Genomic DNA, 9,369 nt, shown 5'->3' on the forward strand with positions numbered 1-9,369 from the left:
ACGCAACATTGGCTGCCCCTGCTAATAGCAGGGGCAGCCTTACGCGAAAACCGCCGTACGGAAACTGCGTACGCAGGGCTCACGTAACGTTGTGAATCGGCGTTTGTATGCAATTTGCATTCTATACGCTGAACACAACGGGAACGCCACCTAGCGGCCATCGCAAGAATGCAGCCTAAGATATGCGGGCATAAGAGCCTTATGCCGCGCATATCTTAGGCTGCAGTCGGCGTATCGAGGTTCCTGAATCAGGAGCACTCGTTATGCCGGGGCAAGTAAGCAATTGCGCTGTGTAACTATGGTTACACAGGCGCAATTGCTTCTTGAATCCAGCCCACTGGCTGGAAAATGCACCTAGAGGCGATTCAGTTTGCATGTGTAGCCCTATACAAGTCATTCATTCATTCACCTGGTTAGAGTTACAGAATTATTGATCCCCTCCCTTCAGAAACTGGGCCGCGGGGTAGTATTCCAACACAATAACGACCCCAAACACACCTCCAAGACCACCACTGCCTTGCTAAAGAAGCTGAGGGTAAAGGTGATGGACTGGCCAAGCATGTCTCCAGACCTAAACCCTATTGATCATCTGTGGGGGATCCTCAAACGGAAGGGGGAGGAGCGCAAGGTCTCCAACATCCACCAGCTCTGTGATGTCATCATGGGGGAGGGGAAGAGGACTCCAGTGACAACCTGTGAAGCTCTGGTGACCTCCATGCCCAAGAGGGATAAGGCAGTGCTGGAAAATAATGGCGGCCACACAAAATATTGACACTTTGGGCCCAATTTGGACATTTTCCCTTAGGGGTGTCCTCACTTTTGTTGCCAGCGGTTTAGACATTAATGGCTGTGTGTTGAGTTATTTTGAGGGGACAACAAATGTACACTGTTATACAATCTGTACACTCACTACACAACATTGTAGATACAAAGTGTCATTTCTTCAGGGTTGTCACATGAAAAGATAGAAGAAAAGATTTACAAAAATGTGACTGAGGGGTGTACTTACTTTTGTGAGATACTGTACAAATATAAAGTGCTGAGTAAATTGACGGTGATATAAAAGTACCTGAAATAAATAATAATAATAACTCCCAAGACCCCCTTGCTGGAGCCCCTCATCACTTCCTCCCATGATCTCCTCCAGGACTTTCCAGAGGCTCTCCCATCATTTTGGAGCCACGCTATCTGTTTGGAGGCTGTCCCTTCCTCTGGAACTCCCTACCCCAACCTGTACAGAGCCACACCATACCCCAACCTGTCCGGAGTCCGTCCTTTCCTCTGGAACTCCCTACCCCAACCTGTACAGAGCCACACCATACCCCAACCTGTCCGGAGCCTGTCCCTTCCTCTGGAACTCCCTACCCCAACCTGTACAGAGCCACACAAAACCCCAACCTGTCCGGAAGCCTGTCCTTTCTCACAGGAACTCCCCACTACAATCTATCCCGAGCCTCCCCCATCCTCTGGAACTTCCTACCCAATCTCTCCTGCGACTCTGGTCACCAAATAAACGGAATTGTACTTTTTTCCCGATGTAATTATTTCATGACTTACCTTTCCTTGTAGACTGTGAGCTCTCAGGAAACGCCCCCCAATCCTCTCGTACTGCAGCTGTACCGTCTCCCCTTAGTTAGTTCAGCGCAGAGCAGACTGTTGGCTCCATAGAAATCCTGCGTTAGAAAATAATAAGAGGCCTCAATATAACGATACAACAATACAATGTGCAGAGATATAATCAGGGCGGAATTATAATAATAATACATTATATTTAATGGAGGGCAGGCTGTGGGGAATGTCAGCACAAGTCTGACCATTGGAGGACAGGCAGGCTGTGGTTGGGTTGTCAGCACAAGTCTGACCATTGGAGGACAGGCAGGCTGTGGTTGGGTTGTCAGCACAAGTCTGACCATTGGAGGACAGGCAGGCTGTGGTGGGTGTCAGCATAAGTCTGACCATTGGAGGACAGGCAGGCTGTGGTTGGGTGTCAGTACAAGTCTGACCACTGGAGGACAGGCAGGCTGTGGTTGGGAGGGGGATGTCAGCACAAGTCTGACCATTGGAGGACAGGCAGGCTGTGGTTGGGTGTCAGTACAAGTCTGACCACTGGAGGACAGGCAGGCTGTGGTTGGGAGGGGGATGTCAGCACAAGTCTGGCCATTGGAGGACAGGCAGGCTGTGGTTGGGATGTCAGCACAAGTCTGACCATTGGAGGACAGGCAGGCTGTGGGGGGGTGTCAGCACAAGTCTGGCCATTGGAGGACAGGCAGGCTGTGAGGGGTGTCAGCACAAGTCTGACCATTGGAGGACAGGCAGGCTGTGGTTGGGAGGGGGATGTCAGTACAAGTCTGACCATTGGAGGACAGGCAGGCTGTGGTTGGGAGGGGGATGTCAGCACAAGTCTGGCCATTGGAGGACAGGCAGGCTGTGGTTGGGATGTCAGCACAAGTCTGGCCATTGGAGGACAGGCAGGCTGTGGTTGGGAGGGGGTGTCAGCACAAGTCTGGCCACTGGAGGACAGGCAGGCTGTGGTGGGTGTCAGCATAAGTCTGACCATTGGAGGACAGGCAGGCTGTGGGGGGGTGTCAGTACAAGTCTGAGCATTGGAGGACAGGCAGGCTGTGGTTGGGAGGGGGATGTCAGCACAAGTCTGACCACTGGAGGACAGGCAGGCTGTGGTGGGTGTCAGCATAAGTCTGACCAATGGAGGACAGGCAGGCTGTGGGGGGGGTGTCAGCACAAGTCTGACCATTGGAGGACAGGCAGGCTGTGGTTGGGAGGGGGATGTCAGCACAAGTCTGGCCATTGGAGGACAGGCAGGCTGTGAGGGGTGTCAGCACAAGTCTGACCATTGGAGGACAGGCAGGCTGTGGTTGGGATGTCAGCACAAGTCTGACCATTGGAAGACAGGCAGGCTGTGGTTGGGAGGGGGATGTCAGCACAAGTCTGACCACTGGAGGACAGGCAGGCTGTGGTGGGTGTCAGCATAAGTCTGACCAATGGAGGACAGGCAGGCTGTGGGGGGGTGTCAGCACAAGTCTGACCATTGGAGGACAGGCAGGCTGTGGTTGGGAGGGGGGTGTCAGCACAAGTCTGGCCATTGGAGGACCGGCAGGCTGTGGTTGGGAGGGGGATGTCAGCACAAGTCTGGCCATTGGAGGACAGGCAGGCTGTGGTTGGGTTGTCAGCACAAGTCTGACCATTGGAGGACAGGCAGGCTGTGGGGAATGTCAGCACAAGTCTGACCATTGGAGGACAGGCAGGCTGTGGTTGGGTTGTCAGCACAAGTCTGACCATTGGAGGACAGGCAGGCTGTGGTTGGGTTGTCAGCACAAGTCTGACCATTGGAGGACAGGCAGGCTGTGGTGGGTGTCAGCATAAGTCTGACCATTGGAGGACAGGCAGGCTGTGGTTGGGTGTCAGTACAAGTCTGACCACTGGAGGACAGGCAGGCTGTGGTTGGGAGGGGGATGTCAGCACAAGTCTGACCATTGGAGGACAGGCAGGCTGTGGTTGGGTGTCAGTACAAGTCTGACCACTGGAGGACAGGCAGGCTGTGGTTGGGAGGGGGATGTCAGCACAAGTCTGGCCATTGGAGGACAGGCAGGCTGTGGTTGGGATGTCAGCACAAGTCTGACCATTGGAGGACAGGCAGGCTGTGGGGGGGTGTCAGCACAAGTCTGGCCATTGGAGGACAGGCAGGCTGTGAGGGGTGTCAGCACAAGTCTGACCATTGGAGGACAGGCAGGCTGTGGTTGGGAGGGGGATGTCAGTACAAGTCTGACCATTGGAGGACAGGCAGGCTGTGGTTGGGAGGGGGATGTCAGCACAAGTCTGGCCATTGGAGGACAGGCAGGCTGTGGTTGGGATGTCAGCACAAGTCTGGCCATTGGAGGACAGGCAGGCTGTGGTTGGGAGGGGGTGTCAGCACAAGTCTGGCCACTGGAGGACAGGCAGGCTGTGGTGGGTGTCAGCATAAGTCTGACCATTGGAGGACAGGCAGGCTGTGGTGGGTGTCAGCATAAGTCTGACCAATGGAGGACAGGCAGGCTGTGGGGGGGGTGTCAGCACAAGTCTGACCATTGGAGGACAGGCAGGCTGTGGTTGGGAGGGGGATGTCAGCACAAGTCTGGCCATTGGAGGACAGGCAGGCTGTGGTTGGGATGTCAGCACAGGTCTGACCATTGGAGGACAGGCAGGCTGTGGTTGGGAGGGGGATGTCAGCACAAGTCTGACCATTGGAGGACAGGCAGGCTGTGGTTGGGAGGGGGGTGTCAGCACAAGTCTGACCATAGGAGGACAAGCAGGCTGTGGTTGGGAGGGGGATGTCAGCACAAGTCTGGCCATTGGAGGACAGGCAGGCTGTGGTTGGGATGTCAGCACAAGTCTGACCATTGGAGGACAGGCAGGCTGTGGTTGGGATGTCAGCACAAGTCTGACCATTGGAGGACAGGCAGGCTGTGGTTGGGAGGGGGATGTCAGCACAAGTCTGACCATAGGAGGACAGGCAGGCTGTGGTTGGGATGTCAGCACAAGTCTGACCATTGGAGGACAGGCAGGCTGTGGTTGGGTTGTCAGCACAAGTCTGACCATTGGAGGACAGGCAGGCTGTGGTTGGGATGTCAGCACAAGTCTGACCATTGGAGGACAGGCAGGCTGTGGTTGGGATGTCAGCACAAGTCTGACCATTGGAGGACAGGCAGGCTGTGGTTGGGATGTCAGCACAAGTCTGACCACTGGAGGACAGGCAGGCTGTGGTTGGGATGTTAGCACAAGTCTGACCATTGGAGGACAGGCAGGCTGTGGTTGGGATGTCAGCACAAGTCTGGCCATTGGAGGACAGGCAGGCTGTGGTTGGGAGGGGGTGTCAGCACAAGTCTGGCCACTGGAGGACAGGCAGGCTGTGGTGGGTGTCAGCATAAGTCTGACCATTGGAGGACAGGCAGGCTGTGGGGGGGTGTCAGTACAAGTCTGAGCATTGGAGGACAGGCAGGCTGTGGTTGGGAGGGGGATGTCAGCACAAGTCTGACCACTGGAGGACAGGCAGGCTGTGGTGGGTGTCAGCATAAGTCTGACCAATGGAGGACAGGCAGGCTGTGGGGGGGGTGTCAGCACAAGTCTGACCATTGGAGGACAGGCAGGCTGTGGTTGGGAGGGGGATGTCAGCACAAGTCTGGCCATTGGAGGACAGGCAGGCTGTGAGGGGTGTCAGCACAAGTCTGACCATTGGAGGACAGGCAGGCTGTGGTTGGGATGTCAGCACAAGTCTGACCATTGGAAGACAGGCAGGCTGTGGTTGGGAGGGGGATGTCAGCACAAGTCTGACCACTGGAGGACAGGCAGGCTGTGGTGGGTGTCAGCATAAGTCTGACCAATGGAGGACAGGCAGGCTGTGGGGGGGTGTCAGCACAAGTCTGACCATTGGAGGACAGGCAGGCTGTGGTTGGGAGGGGGGTGTCAGCACAAGTCTGGCCATTGGAGGACCGGCAGGCTGTGGTTGGGAGGGGGATGTCAGCACAAGTCTGGCCATTGGAGGACAGGCAGGCTGTGAGGGGTGTCAGCACAAGTCTGACCATTGGAGGACAGGCAGGCTGTGGTTGGGAGGGGGATGTCAGCACAAGTCTGACCATTGGAGGACAGGCAGGCTGTGGTTGGGATGTCAGCACAAGTCTGACCATTGGAGGACAGGCAGGCTGTGGTTGGGATGTCAGCACAAGTCTGACCATTGGAGGACAGGCAGGCTGTGGTTGGGAGGGGGATGTCAGCACAAGTCTGACCATTGGAGGACAGGCAGGCTGGGGGGAGGGGATGTCAGCACAAGTCTGGCCATTGGAGGACAGGCAGGCTGTGAGGGGTGTCAGCACAAGTCTGACCATTGGAGGACAGGCAGGCTGTGGTTGGGAGGGGGATGTCAGCACAAGTCTGACCATTGGAGGACAGGCAGGCTGTGGTTGGGATGTCAGCACAAGTCTGACCATTGGAGGACAGGCAGGCTGTGGTTGGGATGTCAGCACAAGTCTGACCATTGGAGGACAGGCAGGCTGTGGTTGGGTTGTCAGCACAAGTCTGACCATTGGAGGACAGGCAGGCTGTGGTTGGGATGTCAGCACAAGTCTGACCATTGGAGGACAGGCAGGCTGTGGTTGGGAGGGGGTGTCAGCACAAGTCTGACCATTGGAGGACAGGCAGGCTGTGGTTGGGAGGGGGGTGTCAGCACAAGTCTGACCATAGGAGGACAAGCAGGCTGTGGTTGGGAGGGGGATGTCAGCACAAGTCTGGCCATTGGAGGACAGGCAGGCTGTGGTTGGGATGTCAGCACAGGTCTGACCATTGGAGGACAGGCAGGCTGTGGTTGGGAGGGGGATGTCAGCACAAGTCTGACCATTGGAGGACAGGCAGGCTGTGGTTGGGAGGGGGGTGTCAGCACAAGTCTGACCATAGGAGGACAAGCAGGCTGTGGTTGGGAGGGGGATGTCAGCACAAGTCTGGCCATTGGAGGACAGGCAGGCTGTGGTTGGGATGTCAGCACAAGTCTGACCATTGGAGGACAGGCAGGCTGTGGTTGGGATGTCAGCACAAGTCTGACCATTGGAGGACAGGCAGGCTGTGGTTGGGAGGGGGATGTCAGCACAAGTCTGACCATAGGAGGACAGGCAGGCTGTGGTTGGGATGTCAGCACAAGTCTGACCATTGGAGGACAGGCAGGCTGTGGTTGGGTTGTCAGCACAAGTCTGACCATTGGAGGACAGGCAGGCTGTGGTTGGGATGTCAGCACAAGTCTGACCATTGGAGGACAGGCAGGCTGTGGTTGGGATGTCAGCACAAGTCTGACCATTGGAGGACAGGCAGGCTGTGGTTGGGATGTCAGCACAAGTCTGACCACTGGAGGACAGGCAGGCTGTGGTTGGGATGTTAGCACAAGTCTGACCATTGGAGGACAGGCAGGCTGTGGTTGGGATGTCAGCACAAGTCTGGCCATTGGAGGACAGGCAGGCTGTGGTTGGGAGGGGGTGTCAGCACAAGTCTGGCCACTGGAGGACAGGCAGGCTGTGGTGGGTGTCAGCATAAGTCTGACCATTGGAGGACAGGCAGGCTGTGGGGGGGTGTCAGTACAAGTCTGAGCATTGGAGGACAGGCAGGCTGTGGTTGGGAGGGGGATGTCAGCACAAGTCTGACCACTGGAGGACAGGCAGGCTGTGGTGGGTGTCAGCATAAGTCTGACCAATGGAGGACAGGCAGGCTGTGGGGGGGGTGTCAGCACAAGTCTGACCATTGGAGGACAGGCAGGCTGTGGTTGGGAGGGGGATGTCAGCACAAGTCTGGCCATTGGAGGACAGGCAGGCTGTGAGGGGTGTCAGCACAAGTCTGACCATTGGAGGACAGGCAGGCTGTGGTTGGGATGTCAGCACAAGTCTGACCATTGGAAGACAGGCAGGCTGTGGTTGGGAGGGGGATGTCAGCACAAGTCTGACCACTGGAGGACAGGCAGGCTGTGGTGGGTGTCAGCATAAGTCTGACCAATGGAGGACAGGCAGGCTGTGGGGGGGTGTCAGCACAAGTCTGACCATTGGAGGACAGGCAGGCTGTGGTTGGGAGGGGGGTGTCAGCACAAGTCTGGCCATTGGAGGACCGGCAGGCTGTGGTTGGGAGGGGGATGTCAGCACAAGTCTGGCCATTGGAGGACAGGCAGGCTGTGAGGGGTGTCAGCACAAGTCTGACCATTGGAGGACAGGCAGGCTGTGGTTGGGAGGGGGATGTCAGCACAAGTCTGACCATTGGAGGACAGGCAGGCTGTGGTTGGGATGTCAGCACAAGTCTGACCATTGGAGGACAGGCAGGCTGTGGTTGGGATGTCAGCACAAGTCTGACCATTGGAGGACAGGCAGGCTGTGGTTGGGAGGGGGATGTCAGCACAAGTCTGACCATTGGAGGACAGGCAGGCTGGGGGGAGGGGATGTCAGCACAAGTCTGGCCATTGGAGGACAGGCAGGCTGTGAGGGGTGTCAGCACAAGTCTGACCATTGGAGGACAGGCAGGCTGTGGTTGGGAGGGGGATGTCAGCACAAGTCTGACCATTGGAGGACAGGCAGGCTGTGGTTGGGATGTCAGCACAAGTCTGACCATTGGAGGACAGGCAGGCTGTGGTTGGGATGTCAGCACAAGTCTGACCATTGGAGGACAGGCAGGCTGTGGTTGGGTTGTCAGCACAAGTCTGACCATTGGAGGACAGGCAGGCTGTGGTTGGGATGTCAGCACAAGTCTGACCATTGGAGGACAGGCAGGCTGTGGGTGGGAGGGGGTGTCAGCACAAGTCTGACCATTGGAGGACAGGCAGGCTGTGGTTGGGAGGGGGGGTGTCAGCACAAGTCTGACCATAGGAGGACAAGCAGGCTGTGGTTGGGAGGGGGATGTCAGCACAAGTCTGGCCATTGGAGGACAGGCAGGCTGTGGTTGGGATGTCAGCACAGGTCTGACCATTGGAGGACAGGCAGGCTGTGGTTGGGAGGGGGATGTCAGCACAAGTCTGACCATTGGAGGACAGGCAGGCTGTGGTTGGGAGGGGGGTGTCAGCACAAGTCTGACCATAGGAGGACAAGCAGGCTGTGGTTGGGAGGGGGATGTCAGCACAAGTCTGGCCATTGGAGGACAGGCAGGCTGTGGTTGGGATGTCAGCACAAGTCTGACCATTGGAGGACAGGCAGGCTGTGGTTGGGATGTCAGCACAAGTCTGACCATTGGAGGACAGGCAGGCTGTGGTTGGGATGTCAGCACAAGTCTGACCATTGGAGGACAGGCAGGCTGTGGTTGGGATGTCAGCACAAGTCTGACCATTGGAGGACAGGCAGGCTGTGGTTGGGTTGTCAGCACAAGTCTGACCATTGGAGGACAGGCAGGCTGTGGTTGGGATGTCAGCACAAGTCTGACCATTGGAGGACAGGCAGGCTGTGGTTGGGAGGGGGATGTCAGCACAAGTCTGGCCATTGGAGGACAGGCAGGCTGTGGTTGGGATGTCAGCACAAGTCTGACCATTGGAGGACAGGCAGGCTGTGGTTGGGTTGTCAGCACAAGTCTGACCATTGGAGGACAGGCAGGCTGTGGTTGGGATGTCAGCACAAGTCTGACCATTGGAGGACAGGCAGGCTGTGGTTGGGAGGGGGATGTCAGCACAAGTCTGACCATTGGAGGACAGGCACACACAGGATCCTCTAACACAGCTACATGGTGAACATGGAATATTGGGGGGACACACAGTACTGGGGTGTAATACTGGCCCTCCCCCATACACATGTCTGTCTTACAGGAAGGTCGCCTCACCCGCACTCTCTCACACACACACACATCACCTCACATACTCTGCACACCGGTAAA

At 56.6% G+C, this 9,369-nt stretch overlaps 1 protein-coding gene across 3 annotated transcripts in view; it reads right to left on the reverse strand.

The window, feature by feature from the left end:
* Positions 1 to 9,369, reverse strand: part of LOC120946678 (cytochrome c oxidase assembly protein COX15 homolog) — a 30,498-nt gene that overhangs the window by 20,831 nt on the left and 298 nt on the right. The window contains exons 1-2 of one of the 3 annotated variants that reach the window (XM_040361301.1): positions 9,345 to 9,363; positions 1,558 to 1,673 (exon numbers count right to left, since the gene is read on the reverse strand). The gene's annotated coding sequence lies outside the window, so the exon portion shown is untranslated. The other 2 variants (XM_040361300.1, XM_040361299.1) reach the window with 2 other exon arrangements.

This window comes from Rana temporaria, chromosome 8 (assembly GCF_905171775.1).
Source record: "Rana temporaria chromosome 8, aRanTem1.1, whole genome shotgun sequence".
Taxonomy (NCBI): Eukaryota; Metazoa; Chordata; class Amphibia; order Anura; family Ranidae; genus Rana; species Rana temporaria.